This window comes from Zychaea mexicana, assembly GCF_025766255.1.
Source record: "Zychaea mexicana strain RSA 1403 chromosome Unknown BDB00scaffold_194, whole genome shotgun sequence".
Classification (NCBI taxonomy): domain Eukaryota; kingdom Fungi; phylum Mucoromycota; class Mucoromycetes; order Mucorales; family Lichtheimiaceae; genus Zychaea; species Zychaea mexicana.
In genome coordinates this window covers 44,129-56,639 of record NW_026516857.1, presented here as the reverse complement: position 1 = coordinate 56,639, position 12,511 = coordinate 44,129, and the positions used below count along the sequence as shown (strand labels likewise).

General features: G+C 42.0%; 1 non-coding gene across 1 annotated transcript; it reads left to right on the top strand.

Moving 5' to 3' along the window:
- Positions 1-1,992: 1,992 nt before the first annotated feature.
- BDB00DRAFT_t138 lies at positions 1,993-2,064 on the top strand. The gene has a single exon. It is a non-coding gene; the product is annotated as a tRNA-Gln (tRNA).
- Positions 2,065-12,511: the final 10,447 nt, after the last annotated feature.

Here is a 12,511-nt window from a genome sequence, read left to right as displayed (position 1 = left end):
AATAATCAATGATGCTTTCGCATAGACGATTGCCGCGTAGCACAGAAAAAGTAGCTTCTCCGTTGGCTAACTCAGCATTCCACAAGGTTAAGTCTTTTGTGCTTATCCAGGTAGACAGTGCATGGTGACGATCGGGAGTGACTCTGGCATCACCCGTGGTACTCCCTAACCGCGTATTCAAGTCTCCAAGAATGATTGTGTATGGATCCACTGACAAGGAAGTATACCTCTCGGCAGCCACTGCAGCATCAAGCTTTGGTGGTAGGTATACACCATGCAAAGTATAAGGGCCAACTTTCAGTGACAGTACCTCACCGTTGCGGATGGAAAGGGGATGAACCTCGTAGGGGAAATCGGGTCGGATGAGAAAGGAGAGGCCAAAGTGGTTGAAGGTGTTGGTGCCCTCCGTGAGTTGTGCATAGTTATGAAATTGTTGCCATTGACAGCGTAAACGGCCATGGCGTAAGTAAGTTTCGCAGAGAAAAATAATATCAATATTTGCATCCAAACAAGCGTCTATAACCCCTACCAAATTAGTTCGTATGTTTCGGACGTTGAGAGTAGCAATCGTTAAACGATCACTACTCATTGATGTTGCTGTTCGCTGCTGTTGGGGGAGTCGTCATTGTCGTTGGGCGTATCTTCACCCATTTCGACGTCGTCGGTTGTTGTGGCGGTGGCGTTGTTAGTGGTGGTTGGTGTTGGTGCAGGTGGTGTGCTTGGTTGTTGTGTTGGTGGGTTGTACTCGGCAAGAAATGCTGACCACCAGGTACTATCGAGTTGCAAGGCACCAGCGGCAGGAGAAGCGAAGAAACGAGCGATGCTGATGCCTATTTTTCGTGGAAGGCGAAGGCAAGTGCGTTTGATCCTCTCAGCAAATAGTTGCTGAGCGAGGGCAAGGCGGGCTTCTTGACTGTCGTTGGCGTACTTGGCATCGCCAATGACGGATGCGTCGAGTTGGTTGAAAGTGGTGCGGGGGGTAACTTTTTCGGCGTTGAGGCAACGAATTAACTCGTCCTTAAAGTCGTGGTGGACAAGGAGAGCAACTGTGCCTCTTGCTGGGAAGTAAATATCCAGCACACGAGATTGCTGGATCTTCAGGCTGCTGATAAACTTGCGGATATCATGGTAGCGAAGGTGGTGGCGGCAAGGAACGTACACAAAGTCGAACTGCGATGGGCCTGTGCTTTCTTGGAGGGCACGGACAGTGAGGGACTTGGTGGTGGCGGTGTTGGTGGGACGCTTCTTCCCTTTTGGTGGGGTGTTTTTAGCAGCTACAGCTGCCCAGGAAGAAGGTTTTTTGTTGTTGTTGTTGTTGTTGTTGTTGTTATTGGGGTGGTGGGTGGTCTTGGCTGCCGTGGACGTTTTGCCTTTGGCAGCGTGCGACTTGGTGAGCTTGGTGGTGGCGGCAGATGCGGGCGATTTCACCGATTTCGGTGCATGGCGCGATGCCATGAGCGAGTCGGCGGTCGTCGAGTCGTCGTTGTTGGTGGTGCTGGTAGTGGTGGTGGTTTGGTGGTCTGTGCGCGCGGTCGGCGGTTGAATTCCGAGGGCAGCAAACAACTGCTTACGCAGGCTAGCATTGTCTGCGCGTAAGCCCTGCAAATCGTCTCTCAAGCCTGCAATAGTGCTGTTGAGGTTAGCAATCACAGTGCGAAGGTCGGAATCGGTGGATGATGGATGGATGGATGCGGATGTGGTGGCGGATGGGGCGGTGCTGATCCCAAAGTCGATGTTGGTCGGGATGGTGGTGGTGAATGGTGCATTTGCTGATTCAGAAGTGGAATCAGCGAAATGGTGCTCAATGCCGTCGCGATTGAACTGGAATTTCTTCGTAGTGCTGCTGGTGTCCATGGTAGGATGGTCGCGGCGTTTACGAGAAGGAGTGGGGGTTTTTTGTTGAATTTTTGAAGAGTTTTTTGGTGTTTTTTCTAACAGTTTTGCGTAAACTCTGAAAACTACTCAAAAAGTGATGAATAGCGGAACAAGAGTGGTTTCGTGATGTAATGGTTAGCATATGAGACTCTGAATCTCATTATCCGAGTTCGAGTCTCGGCGAGACCTCTTCATATTTATATATCTTCTTTGAAGATAATAAAGTTAATCTTTTTATATAAATGTTGCAGCATATGTCGTAGTACAATTGTCGTAGCAAGATTTGACGGTGACACGCCGTTTCCTTTTTGGATTTTTCCCGCTCCCTTTTTGACATATTTTATAGCCATTTCTTCTACCTGTTTCTGTTCCTTTATATTGTAACTCAATCATCCCTTCGCCGTTATTCTATAGCTACTTCTTCCTAATTCTTCCATTCACTTGCTAGAGCTCAATCCACTGTCCAACATTAGCTACAGCTATTCTTTCTATCTTCTTCTGTCGCGCAGCTGACCTTATATACATTATCCACTATATCTTGCATTCATCGTAGTATTCTTCATTTTCGTATTACCTTGGACCAAACATATAAATACCCTTCCTCAGTATATACAATAAAGGATCATCTTCGAAGTCATCTTTTACACTCTCTTTATTCTTGACACCTCTCTTCCTATTGGCTACGGAACTGACCCGCCAAAAGGATTCGACACAATATCCGGTTATTTGAATAACCATAGATACTTCTTTTACTGCGGTCGCTAAGTCGTCCCTGATGTAATGTGCAGCTACTTACTCTTGTACTTCCTTGCTGTGCAACATCAATCACCAATATCATCACCTTTGTCATTACCACTATTATATCCGCAGCTTATCGCTATAATCTTCATCATCATATCTGCAGCATCATTTGTATATTTTTAGTTTTAGAAAACAGTATAAATATGGGTCATCATTACTGAATAAAATATTATCTTTCAGTTATTCTATTTCTTTGTGGTTACCTTTGTGGTCCTATCCCTCTTCGTGGTCATTTCAGTGTACTTCTATCCCAGTGGTTATTCTTCGTGGGTCATTTCTATTCTCAATGATATCATTTTACAAAACAACGACACATATTTTGTCTATCAAGTCACTTTTTGGTAGGTAGATCCGTAGCCCATAAGAAAGGATAATTAGAGGATAGAGGGTTGTTAAAAGATACTTTTTATTACCAGTGATAGTATGGCTATTTATAATCTTTTTCTAATAAACTACCTTACACAGCATATGGTGGCAAGCTATTGGGGTAGCAAGTAAAAAATTAACCAGGTTACATAGACTAGATTTAGTAGATATGCACTGTTTTCCTGATCTGTATTCAAGGCTATACCATACCAGTTAATGAAAAGCGTGCTAATGCATGAGTGTGTTAAGAGCAAGGCATTGGTTTTTGGCTACTTTGCTTGTAGGAAATAGATAATAGGGGTTACATCCACACTTTTTTTCTACAATTCCATCTTTTCCCATGTAAACAACCCCCTATAAACAGGGATTGCAACAACTGTGTCCTCAATCTATCTTATCTATCTTATTAAAATTATAAAAGTTACATATTACACAAATAAGGAAATACATGTTCCTCTGCCAGATATTTTATCCTCTCTTCTGCAGAGGTGTGTATAAATTGCTTGCTACACAACACGTTTTTTCTTTCCTTTTTTTTATTTGAGTAATTTGGCGATTTAAATTGAACATAGTAGCAACAACAACAAACAAGTATCCGCCACACCCTACAGATGAAGAGATCTGGGCAAAAGTTACTCACTATGAGTCTATATGTGAGGCCTACTCCACTGGAATCAAGCACCTCGCATTCAGCTACCAGACTCTGTATATGGAACCAAGCACGTGCATAGGTGAAATCGACAAAGCAATTGCAGAATTTCACCAAAAGAAACAGCACGATATAGAGAAAACCAAGAAATAGTTTTTTTTGTTTAATAAACTTTAGTTTGTCATATTTATGCCTTACGTAAACAAGCGAAGCAAGTGAGTTTCGGGTTTAGAAGGAAGTGTGGTTGGGGGGAACACCCCAACAGGAGGGCTCGCGGGGGAGAATGTCCCACAAAAGGTTTTTTTTATCCCAATGCAGTAATAGTCAAACGTTCTTTTACTTTTAACTCTCTGATATGGCAACACCCATTTGTAACTCTTGCAGGTATGGCGGGCCACCAATGTGTAACTCATCGTGATTGCCTAAACGATCCTTATAGATCGGCAATGCGCCAAAACAATGAGAATGATGAGCGCGATTTCGACATTGTTTGCGAAGCGCCAGAACCTGTGCCTGTCTGTTCCAGTTGTGGGCAAGAGGGTCACTCACGAAGGTCACCTCGTGATTGCCTTAATAATTCGTTAAACAATGAGAATCTCACTATACCTATTGCTGCTCCAGTTCATGTATACTCAAGCTGTGGACAAGAGGGTCATTTGAGATGCATGCACAGAAGCTGTCCTAATAACCCTGCATACCAGATCGAGCAAGAAAACGTTAGTTACTATTTAGATCTTTACAATGACACTGATGATTACTGATGACGCTGTTATAATTTAGCTTCATAGTATTGCCCGCGTTTCCACACCACTGCGCCAATTCCTTGGTTCCATGGATATTGAATGTAGTAGCTACCATACTCGCCTTTGGATCCGAGAGCGTGTATTTCATAGCTCTCTCCGCACGCCACATTTCAACCTTTACTGCCAACAAGGGACGGTTGAGCTCCCACCCCTCAATCCAACACCTCCAGAGATTTCACAATTGTTACGTGGTACTGATGCTGCTGCTGAGGATTTTTGTACCAACATCCAAGTATACAACAGTGTTCTAAGCTTCACATCTCTTGGTGTCAACGTTGATCAGACTGTTGCTAATTTGCGTGGTGGAGCATACAATTTCCGAATTCATGGAAGTGTCTACCATCGCATAGGTTCATTGCTACTGGCTGAAAATAATAGACCCGCCTTTGCTCAAATTTACATGCACGATCCATCTACTGAAATTGCCAATGGACACGCCGTTTCCCCTGTACGCCTTAATGATTCCACTCTACGCCAATTACAGGCTGTAATGCATCGTATCAATCCCTTTGTCGAATCCTTCTGAGATATGGACGAAATTGCCTGCGACTAAGTGGTCGACAATGTTAGAATTCTCATCAGATCAGAGAATACTCCAGACCGTCGACGTTACAATGCACCAACTGCCAATGAAATTGGTATCCTTATCGTGGAAAACAGTAACGAGGATGCTGGCCCACGCGATATTGTGTTGAGAACAAGATCCAATGAGTTGCAACGAATTAGCAAAATGCATCGCTTCTATGATGCACTTCAATATGTTTTGCTTTTCCCTCAAGGTTCGTGCCTGCGATTATTACCACTGTGTATTAGTATTTTGTTGTATTGAGATTACTTTAGGTAACGAAGGGTGGGCAATTAACGCAAACTCAAATAATCATGACATTACCATAATAGAGTGGTACAATTACCGCCTCATGGTTCGTGACGGTGCTGATGGTGATGCTGATGCCAACGATTTACATCGATTCGGAAAGTTATTCCAATAATTTATTGTTGATATGTATGCGAAAATGGAATCCAACCACTTGGGATTCATATATCTGAACCAAGATCGATTGCACTCTGACCTTTACCGCAATGTTGTAGACGCAATGAACGTGGGTGATAATGACTTGGCCAGTGTTGGAAGACGTGTTATCTTGCCGTCATCATTTATTGGCTCTCCACGCCATATGCAGCAGCTGTACTAAGATGCCATGAGCATTGTGCGTTGCTTTGGCAAACCTGACCTTTTCGTTACTTTCACCTACAAGCCGAACTGGCCAGAAATTCAAGATTCCCTTTTACCGGGACAGCGTGCCCCTGATCGCCCTGATATCACTACATGTGTTTTTAGACTGAAATTGAAGCAGCTGATGGAAGATCCCACGAAGAACATAGTCTTGGGCGATGTCGTTGCACACATTCACACTGTTGATTTTCAGAAATGTGGCCTCCCACATGCGCACATATTGCTTATCCTTTCGGACGAAGACACGCCACGCCCAACTGCTCATTGTGACGATATCGTTTCGGCTGAACTCCCCGATGCTGAGTGCTATCCAACCACACGTGCGGCTGTTGAGTGGCATATGATGCACGGTCCATGTGGCATGTTAAATGCTCGATCCCCGTGCATTGAAGATGGTAGATGTACAAAGCGATATCCTAAAGAGTTTCACGAGGACATGGCAATAAATGACGATGGCTGTCCTATGTACTACCGACGTAACAATGGAGACTATATTACGAAACCAGGAAACATCAGACTCTACAACCGCTGGGTGGTCCCTCACAACATCTACCTGTGCGCCAAATATGATGCGCATATTAATGTGGAAATTTGCACGTCTACTCATCCGATCAAACGTCTACACATATGTCTATAAAGGTCATCACCATGCATCTGCTGCAGTTGTACAACAACAAGTCAACAACGATCCTGCAAATGCAAATGGGAATGACGAACAACTGGTCGATGAAATCCGAACCTTGCTTGATGCACGCTATGTTTCTGCTTTGGAATGATGTTGGCGACTGTTTTCGTTTTCCTTATACCATAAATATCCTGCACACCAGCGATTGGCGATTCATTTGGAAAACGAGCAGACAGTGAATATCGGAGACGATGAAACTCCTGCCGAAGTCGTTGGACAGGCACACGAAACCACACTTACAGCATGGTTTTAATACAACCAAGAGTATGAGCATGCCCGCACGATTTTATACCCTGATTTTCCAGAACGACATGTCTTTGTTTCTGCTCAACGTCGATGGAAAATTCGTGAACGTGGTTTCAATGGCACGATTGGTCGTATCTACGCTGTCTCTCCTCGCGAAGTAGAAAAGTACTATCTTCAACTTTTACTTTATCATGTCCCTGGTGCGACATCGTTTGTTGACATGCGCACAACTAACAAAGGTACTCTAGAACAGGAAATCCTGCCTACTTTCCAGGCCACTGCTCGAAGCCTTAGTCTTCTAACCGGCCAGTAATTGTATGGACCAAGCAGTTACTTACCAGCAACCATATACATTACGGGGGTTTTTTGCTATCCTTTTGGTGTTTCGCCATCCTGAAGATCCTTATGTTTTGTGGTTAGATCATCATGATAGTATGGCGGAAAACTATCTTCACACTACACATCAGGACATGAACGATCAAAGTTTGCTATTCACAGATGCCATATATAACTGCGCTTTACTGCAAAGCGAATCCGTCATAGTTCAGTTATCGAGATCACTGCGAGATTTTGATGGATTCGTTGTTCCAGAGACTGATAATGAGGATGATGACGTCGGTGCTAGAGAGCCTTTGCTAACCCGCGAGCACCGTCGATTGACAGCACATCTGGCTTTACAGCCTCAGCGTCAGCTGCAATTCAATGAGGATCAGCAAACAGTTTCTGATGCTGTGATTCGCTCTCTCGATGCTCCCCAAAACGAGCCCAAACTGCACTTTGTTGACAGCCCTAGAGGAACTGGAAAGACATATCTTTTCAATGCTATACTTGAAAATGTCCAGCACGCTGATGGTATCGCCCTTGCAGTGGCCACAAGTGGTACGGCAGCTCTTTTGTTGGATGGAGGACATACGGCTCACTCAACCTTCAAGACTCCATTAGAGGTGAATCGAATGTCTATGTGCAGTTTTACACCTCGGTCTGACACAGCAAGATTAATTAAAATGGCGCGTATTATTATTTGGGATGAAGCGTCCATGATAAGCCGCGACCTCATCGAAACTGTGAACCGGAGCATACAAGATACCATGCGTACTGAGGATCCTGCCTAGGGGTCTTCATTCATGGATTCGAAATGGATTGCAGCGAACGCGGTTCTGTTTCGTTTTTAAACGGATCGATTTTTTGAAATCCGGATCTGATCCAGATTATAAAACTGCAGTTCCAATCCGTTTCGTGAAAATCCGGATTGAATCCGGATCTATTTCAGATCAGCACGTCAGCATAAGGCTCATTAAACGATGTATATATAAATGGGAAATGACGACATAAAAAAAGCACGTTTTCTTATGACCAGGATTGAGTTATCGTGAAGTTTATCGTAGTCGTTATAGAGCGTGTCGTAATGGTGAGAAAGCAATAAAGACAGGCAGCAAGATTTGCAAAAGCATTCCAAAGTATAAAATGTATTTGGAAAAAATTATTTATTTTCTATATGTAACAACTAGAGCGTCAGAACGAATAGTGTATAAAAAGTAAAATAAAGGTGGGAAGAGGATGATGGAAAGAAGAGGTGTAGGTAAAAGGGAAAAGAGGAAAAGAGAAGAAAGCAGTCTTCAGAAAACTAAAAGGGACAAATTTTGTTGCTGCCTATTCTCACCAAAATATTTGCTCCACGAGTCAATCAACACACTTGCCTTTAGCTTCTTCGAAGAAAGTATGTTCCGCGAGCTAGGAACATACTGCTTTGCACGAGAAAACATGCGCTCTGATCCTGTCGACGAGGCTAGAATTACTAAGTATCTTCGTGCTATTCTTTTCAACTCGGGCCAGTCGTTCATTTCCAATCGCCAATATTCCAACACTACGCCGTTGTCAGCCCCACCCTTTGGATCAGTCACTGTATCTGCCTAGATGTACCTCTCAAGCTGGTCTTTATTGATGGTCGCCTTCTTGATCAGTGCACCGGGGTTTGTAGGAGTCATGACTTGGCTTCTGCTTGGCTTATAGGACTCCTACGCCTTTTCGACCAGCTCGATTGCGTCCGTCCGAAATATACCCCAGTTCTCGCTTTCCCACCATTCGTACTTTAGGCGCGGGTCCATGGCCGTCGCAACAGCGTACGCATGTCCTTCTGCTTTGCAGTAATATCCTTGCAACTTATTCCACCCGCATTTTGCAGCTGCTGCAAGTTCCGGCCATGTCTACAATTGTAAAGGAAAGTTTTAGAACTTCACTGCTTCTATACGGGAGTGTTTTTACATTTATGCTGATTAAACGTTTACTTACTTCTTTCCATTGTTCTTGGTAATGCTCAAGTTTGTCTAGCAATCGATTGTAGCTGAGGATTACGAGGTTCATAGTGGCATATGAGGAACCTGATAGCAACGGCATGCTGTGCATTCGATATGGGAAAAATGGATCAAATAGATTAAACGGATCGCAAACTTTTGAACCGTTTTTGATTTGGATCAGTAATCTCGAATCTGAATCCGTTTCGTTTCGTAAAAAATGCAATCTTAATCCAATTCATTTCAATTCAAAACAAAATGGATCAGCCAATCCAGATTTTCTGAGTACCCCTATCCACGACCCCCAGAATCGTGCCTATCGGATTATTGGTTCCTTGCACCTGACTTTGCAAAGATCGCTACAGACACTTATCAATGACCTCTTGCAACTTATCCAGATAATGATAAGAAAAAGCTAGACTCTGACGAATACGCTTATGAGCCATCTCTAATTTTGCCAATGCAAGGTCCATTGTCCGACAACAAGAATCCTCTCCCCATCATTATTCAGCATCTCAATAACAATCATTAGGCTACCACTGATACAAAAGGACGCATTATCAAGATAGACTGGCCAATTATCAACTTGATGTGTATAAAGGCATACCAATCAATGGGTAATATTGATAACCTGCGTAAAACAAAGTGGCATTATCTGCAGATAAAAAAGCGTGACGACAAAAAGACAGTGCATGCTAGACCCTTTACACTAGATTAATCATTCTACTACTTCCTATGCAGTAATTCCCTCTCTTCTCGAACACCACTCTCTACATTTCATTGTAATTTGATATATTCTGGTATATGTTAAACAGCAATGTTGATAAGATTTACTCAATACCTTAAAGGAACATTATGTTTTACATCACTTTGATTTATGGCTCTCCCGTTATATGGTATAGCAAATAACAGAACACACCACTTAGGTATACTCATAACCTTGCAGACACCCCCACAAGTATATATTTATAGGATGTGTGTAACCTAATGAGGATTAAAAATAGAGGGGGGTGTCCGTATCAAAAGCCAAGTTATTTTACCCTCAGAAGTAGTGTTGGGGGCAGCGAGAGCTTGTGGTGTTTCTGATAGAGATGGCGAACAATTATTATGTATGGTTCCGGTTGAATTAGGAGGTTGTTGTTACATATATTTATTGTGTGAGAAGCAGGTTTAGCAAACTATGAGAGTATCGCGAAACGCTGTAGTAGCTGAGGGACATTGGTTGAGAATTTAAACAAATCCTGTTGGATAGAATGTTTAAGAGTGGGCAGTATGGATGTCACTTTCTAAGTAAGCGTCATTGCATGGAGTTCTTAGTGTAGGCGCATGGACGTCGCCTTTTAAGTAGGCGTCGGTGCATCAATAATTTGGAGTACGCGGCAAGACGTCGCTTTAAAAATAAGCGTCATTGCATGGAGTTCTTGGAGTAGGCGCACGGACGTCGCTTTATAAGTAAGCACGTTCGCATGGGGTTTTAAATATACGCGCACGGACGTCGGTAATGTACTAAACAAGCGGTTTTGCATGGGTTGTTTTTTTTAAAAGTAGTAAATGCATTCTTTTTAAATATTAAGTAATGAGTAGGTAAGTTCATTTTTTAAAATATATTTTTTTGACTTTTAAAAATTTTTAAAAACGTGTTAGAAAATATTGTAATTTGTTTTTAAAAATGTTTCACAACTTAAAGCTAACAGTTTTATAAACAACAATTTTTTAACGTTTTAAAAGTGAAATTAACGGGGGAAATGCAAAATTAATTTGTATGTTTTTGGCTTTTGCAAGTACGACAATGACTTGAAACTGTATAAACATTTAGAACGTAGTGACATTTTTGTGTCAAGTACAGACTGTATTGTGGTTATTTGTGCTGGAGTACGACTCTGTGTGGTCTACAGTGCAATGAGTGGTATTGTATGCGCGCAGACATCGATTTGTTATTTCTGAGGCAGAATATTACTAAAAATGAGGCACAGCAGTTATAATGATACAGCACTGAGTCAGAAATTCTGAAGTGTTCAGTGCTGTGATGAGTTTAGTGTGACTTGACGCCAGACCAAGCAAATATAGAGCCCAGCCATATATCTATTGAGTGTACCTTATGCCTTATGGACAGCAAAGAAGGATTCAGGAGTGTGGTATCTGTTTACTCAGACATCACCCCACTACTATCAGTTATAAAGGCTTCCAGTTGACCCCTCAACTTCTCAAGAATTTAGCTCTCATCAGCACTACTGTTCTACACACAATAGTTCATCTTGCTTCATCCACCATTGATCTAGGTCTGAACAATTTGGCTGAGCTTAAGACCCACACTGAAAAATTGGGAGGTTTAGTTTGGTTCCTGGGAGAAAAATTGAAATTCAAAGTTGCTGCACTTAGAAAAACTGACCACATCAACTAGTTTTTATACCTTTTAAGCTAATCACACAGAACGGAAGTGTCACAGTATTGATCTTTCAGCTACGACTTGATGGACTTTTTTATCATCACTGTTGATGGTAGGGCATATATAATAATAGTGATGCAAAATCTGAGATTTACTGATACATATCACTGCGCCCATAGAGAGGTATTCATAACTTTGGAGGGTAACCCTTAGTATTATGCTTTTAGTGAAATTATAAATATATAGAAAACTATAAGTAATATAACTTTAAAGTAATTATAATAAGTGATGAAATTAATTTTTTAAAAAAAAATAATTTCTCAAACACTATAAGATTCTCAACCCTTAGGGTTAATCTTAACTATTATGTTTGAGAACAAACAGTGTAGGTGGCGCAACAGTAGTGAGCATTTCCCTCCTCTAGGCTAGAACTTTAGTTCAACGCCCGGAGTGAATGAAATGAACGGAGCTTGATAGAATAATAAAATATTATAAATTTACAGTTTACTGTAAAATTTATAGATATTGTTTATTCTCCTTTGAAAAGTTATGGATTTTCAATAAATTGAAGTTGGGAGATGGGGGAAGCCAGTACCCCAAAGTTTTAGACAGGGGACATAAGGGTCGGAAGTGAAAAAGCAAAAAATACTGAACTTCTGCAAGATATTTTCCAATATATGGGGGTAGGCATCTATATGAAGTATGAAGGTTGCAAGTAGAAAAGCAGCAACTTCAAGGCAGCATTATATAAAATGGGGGGTGCCATCACAAGCTAATAAGATAAAAATCTCTTGCCAGATGCAAAGGCCTGGACAGTATATTAGGGGTCACTGTTCAAGGCATGTATACTTATTATTAGATTGAGTGGTTACAAGAGGAGAAAAAAGCCAAGGGTTGCAATATTGATGGGAGTAGGGGGCACGGATTTCAATTTGGGTGGTTTTTTTTCACAGTTGCTGCAGCAGACCATACTCAAGGAGTATGGGTATGCAACATACTCAGCAATGTAGAACACTGATGAAAAACCGCTTATTGAAGAAAGTTCGGACAGCATAGCTATTGTTCGACTGTTAAAACAAAAGCTACCATGATAACTTATTATTGCAATGATCTACTCAAAGGAAGCAGGCTGTCCTTCCCCTTTTATCTTAGGGGACACATCAGAAAAGAAAAAG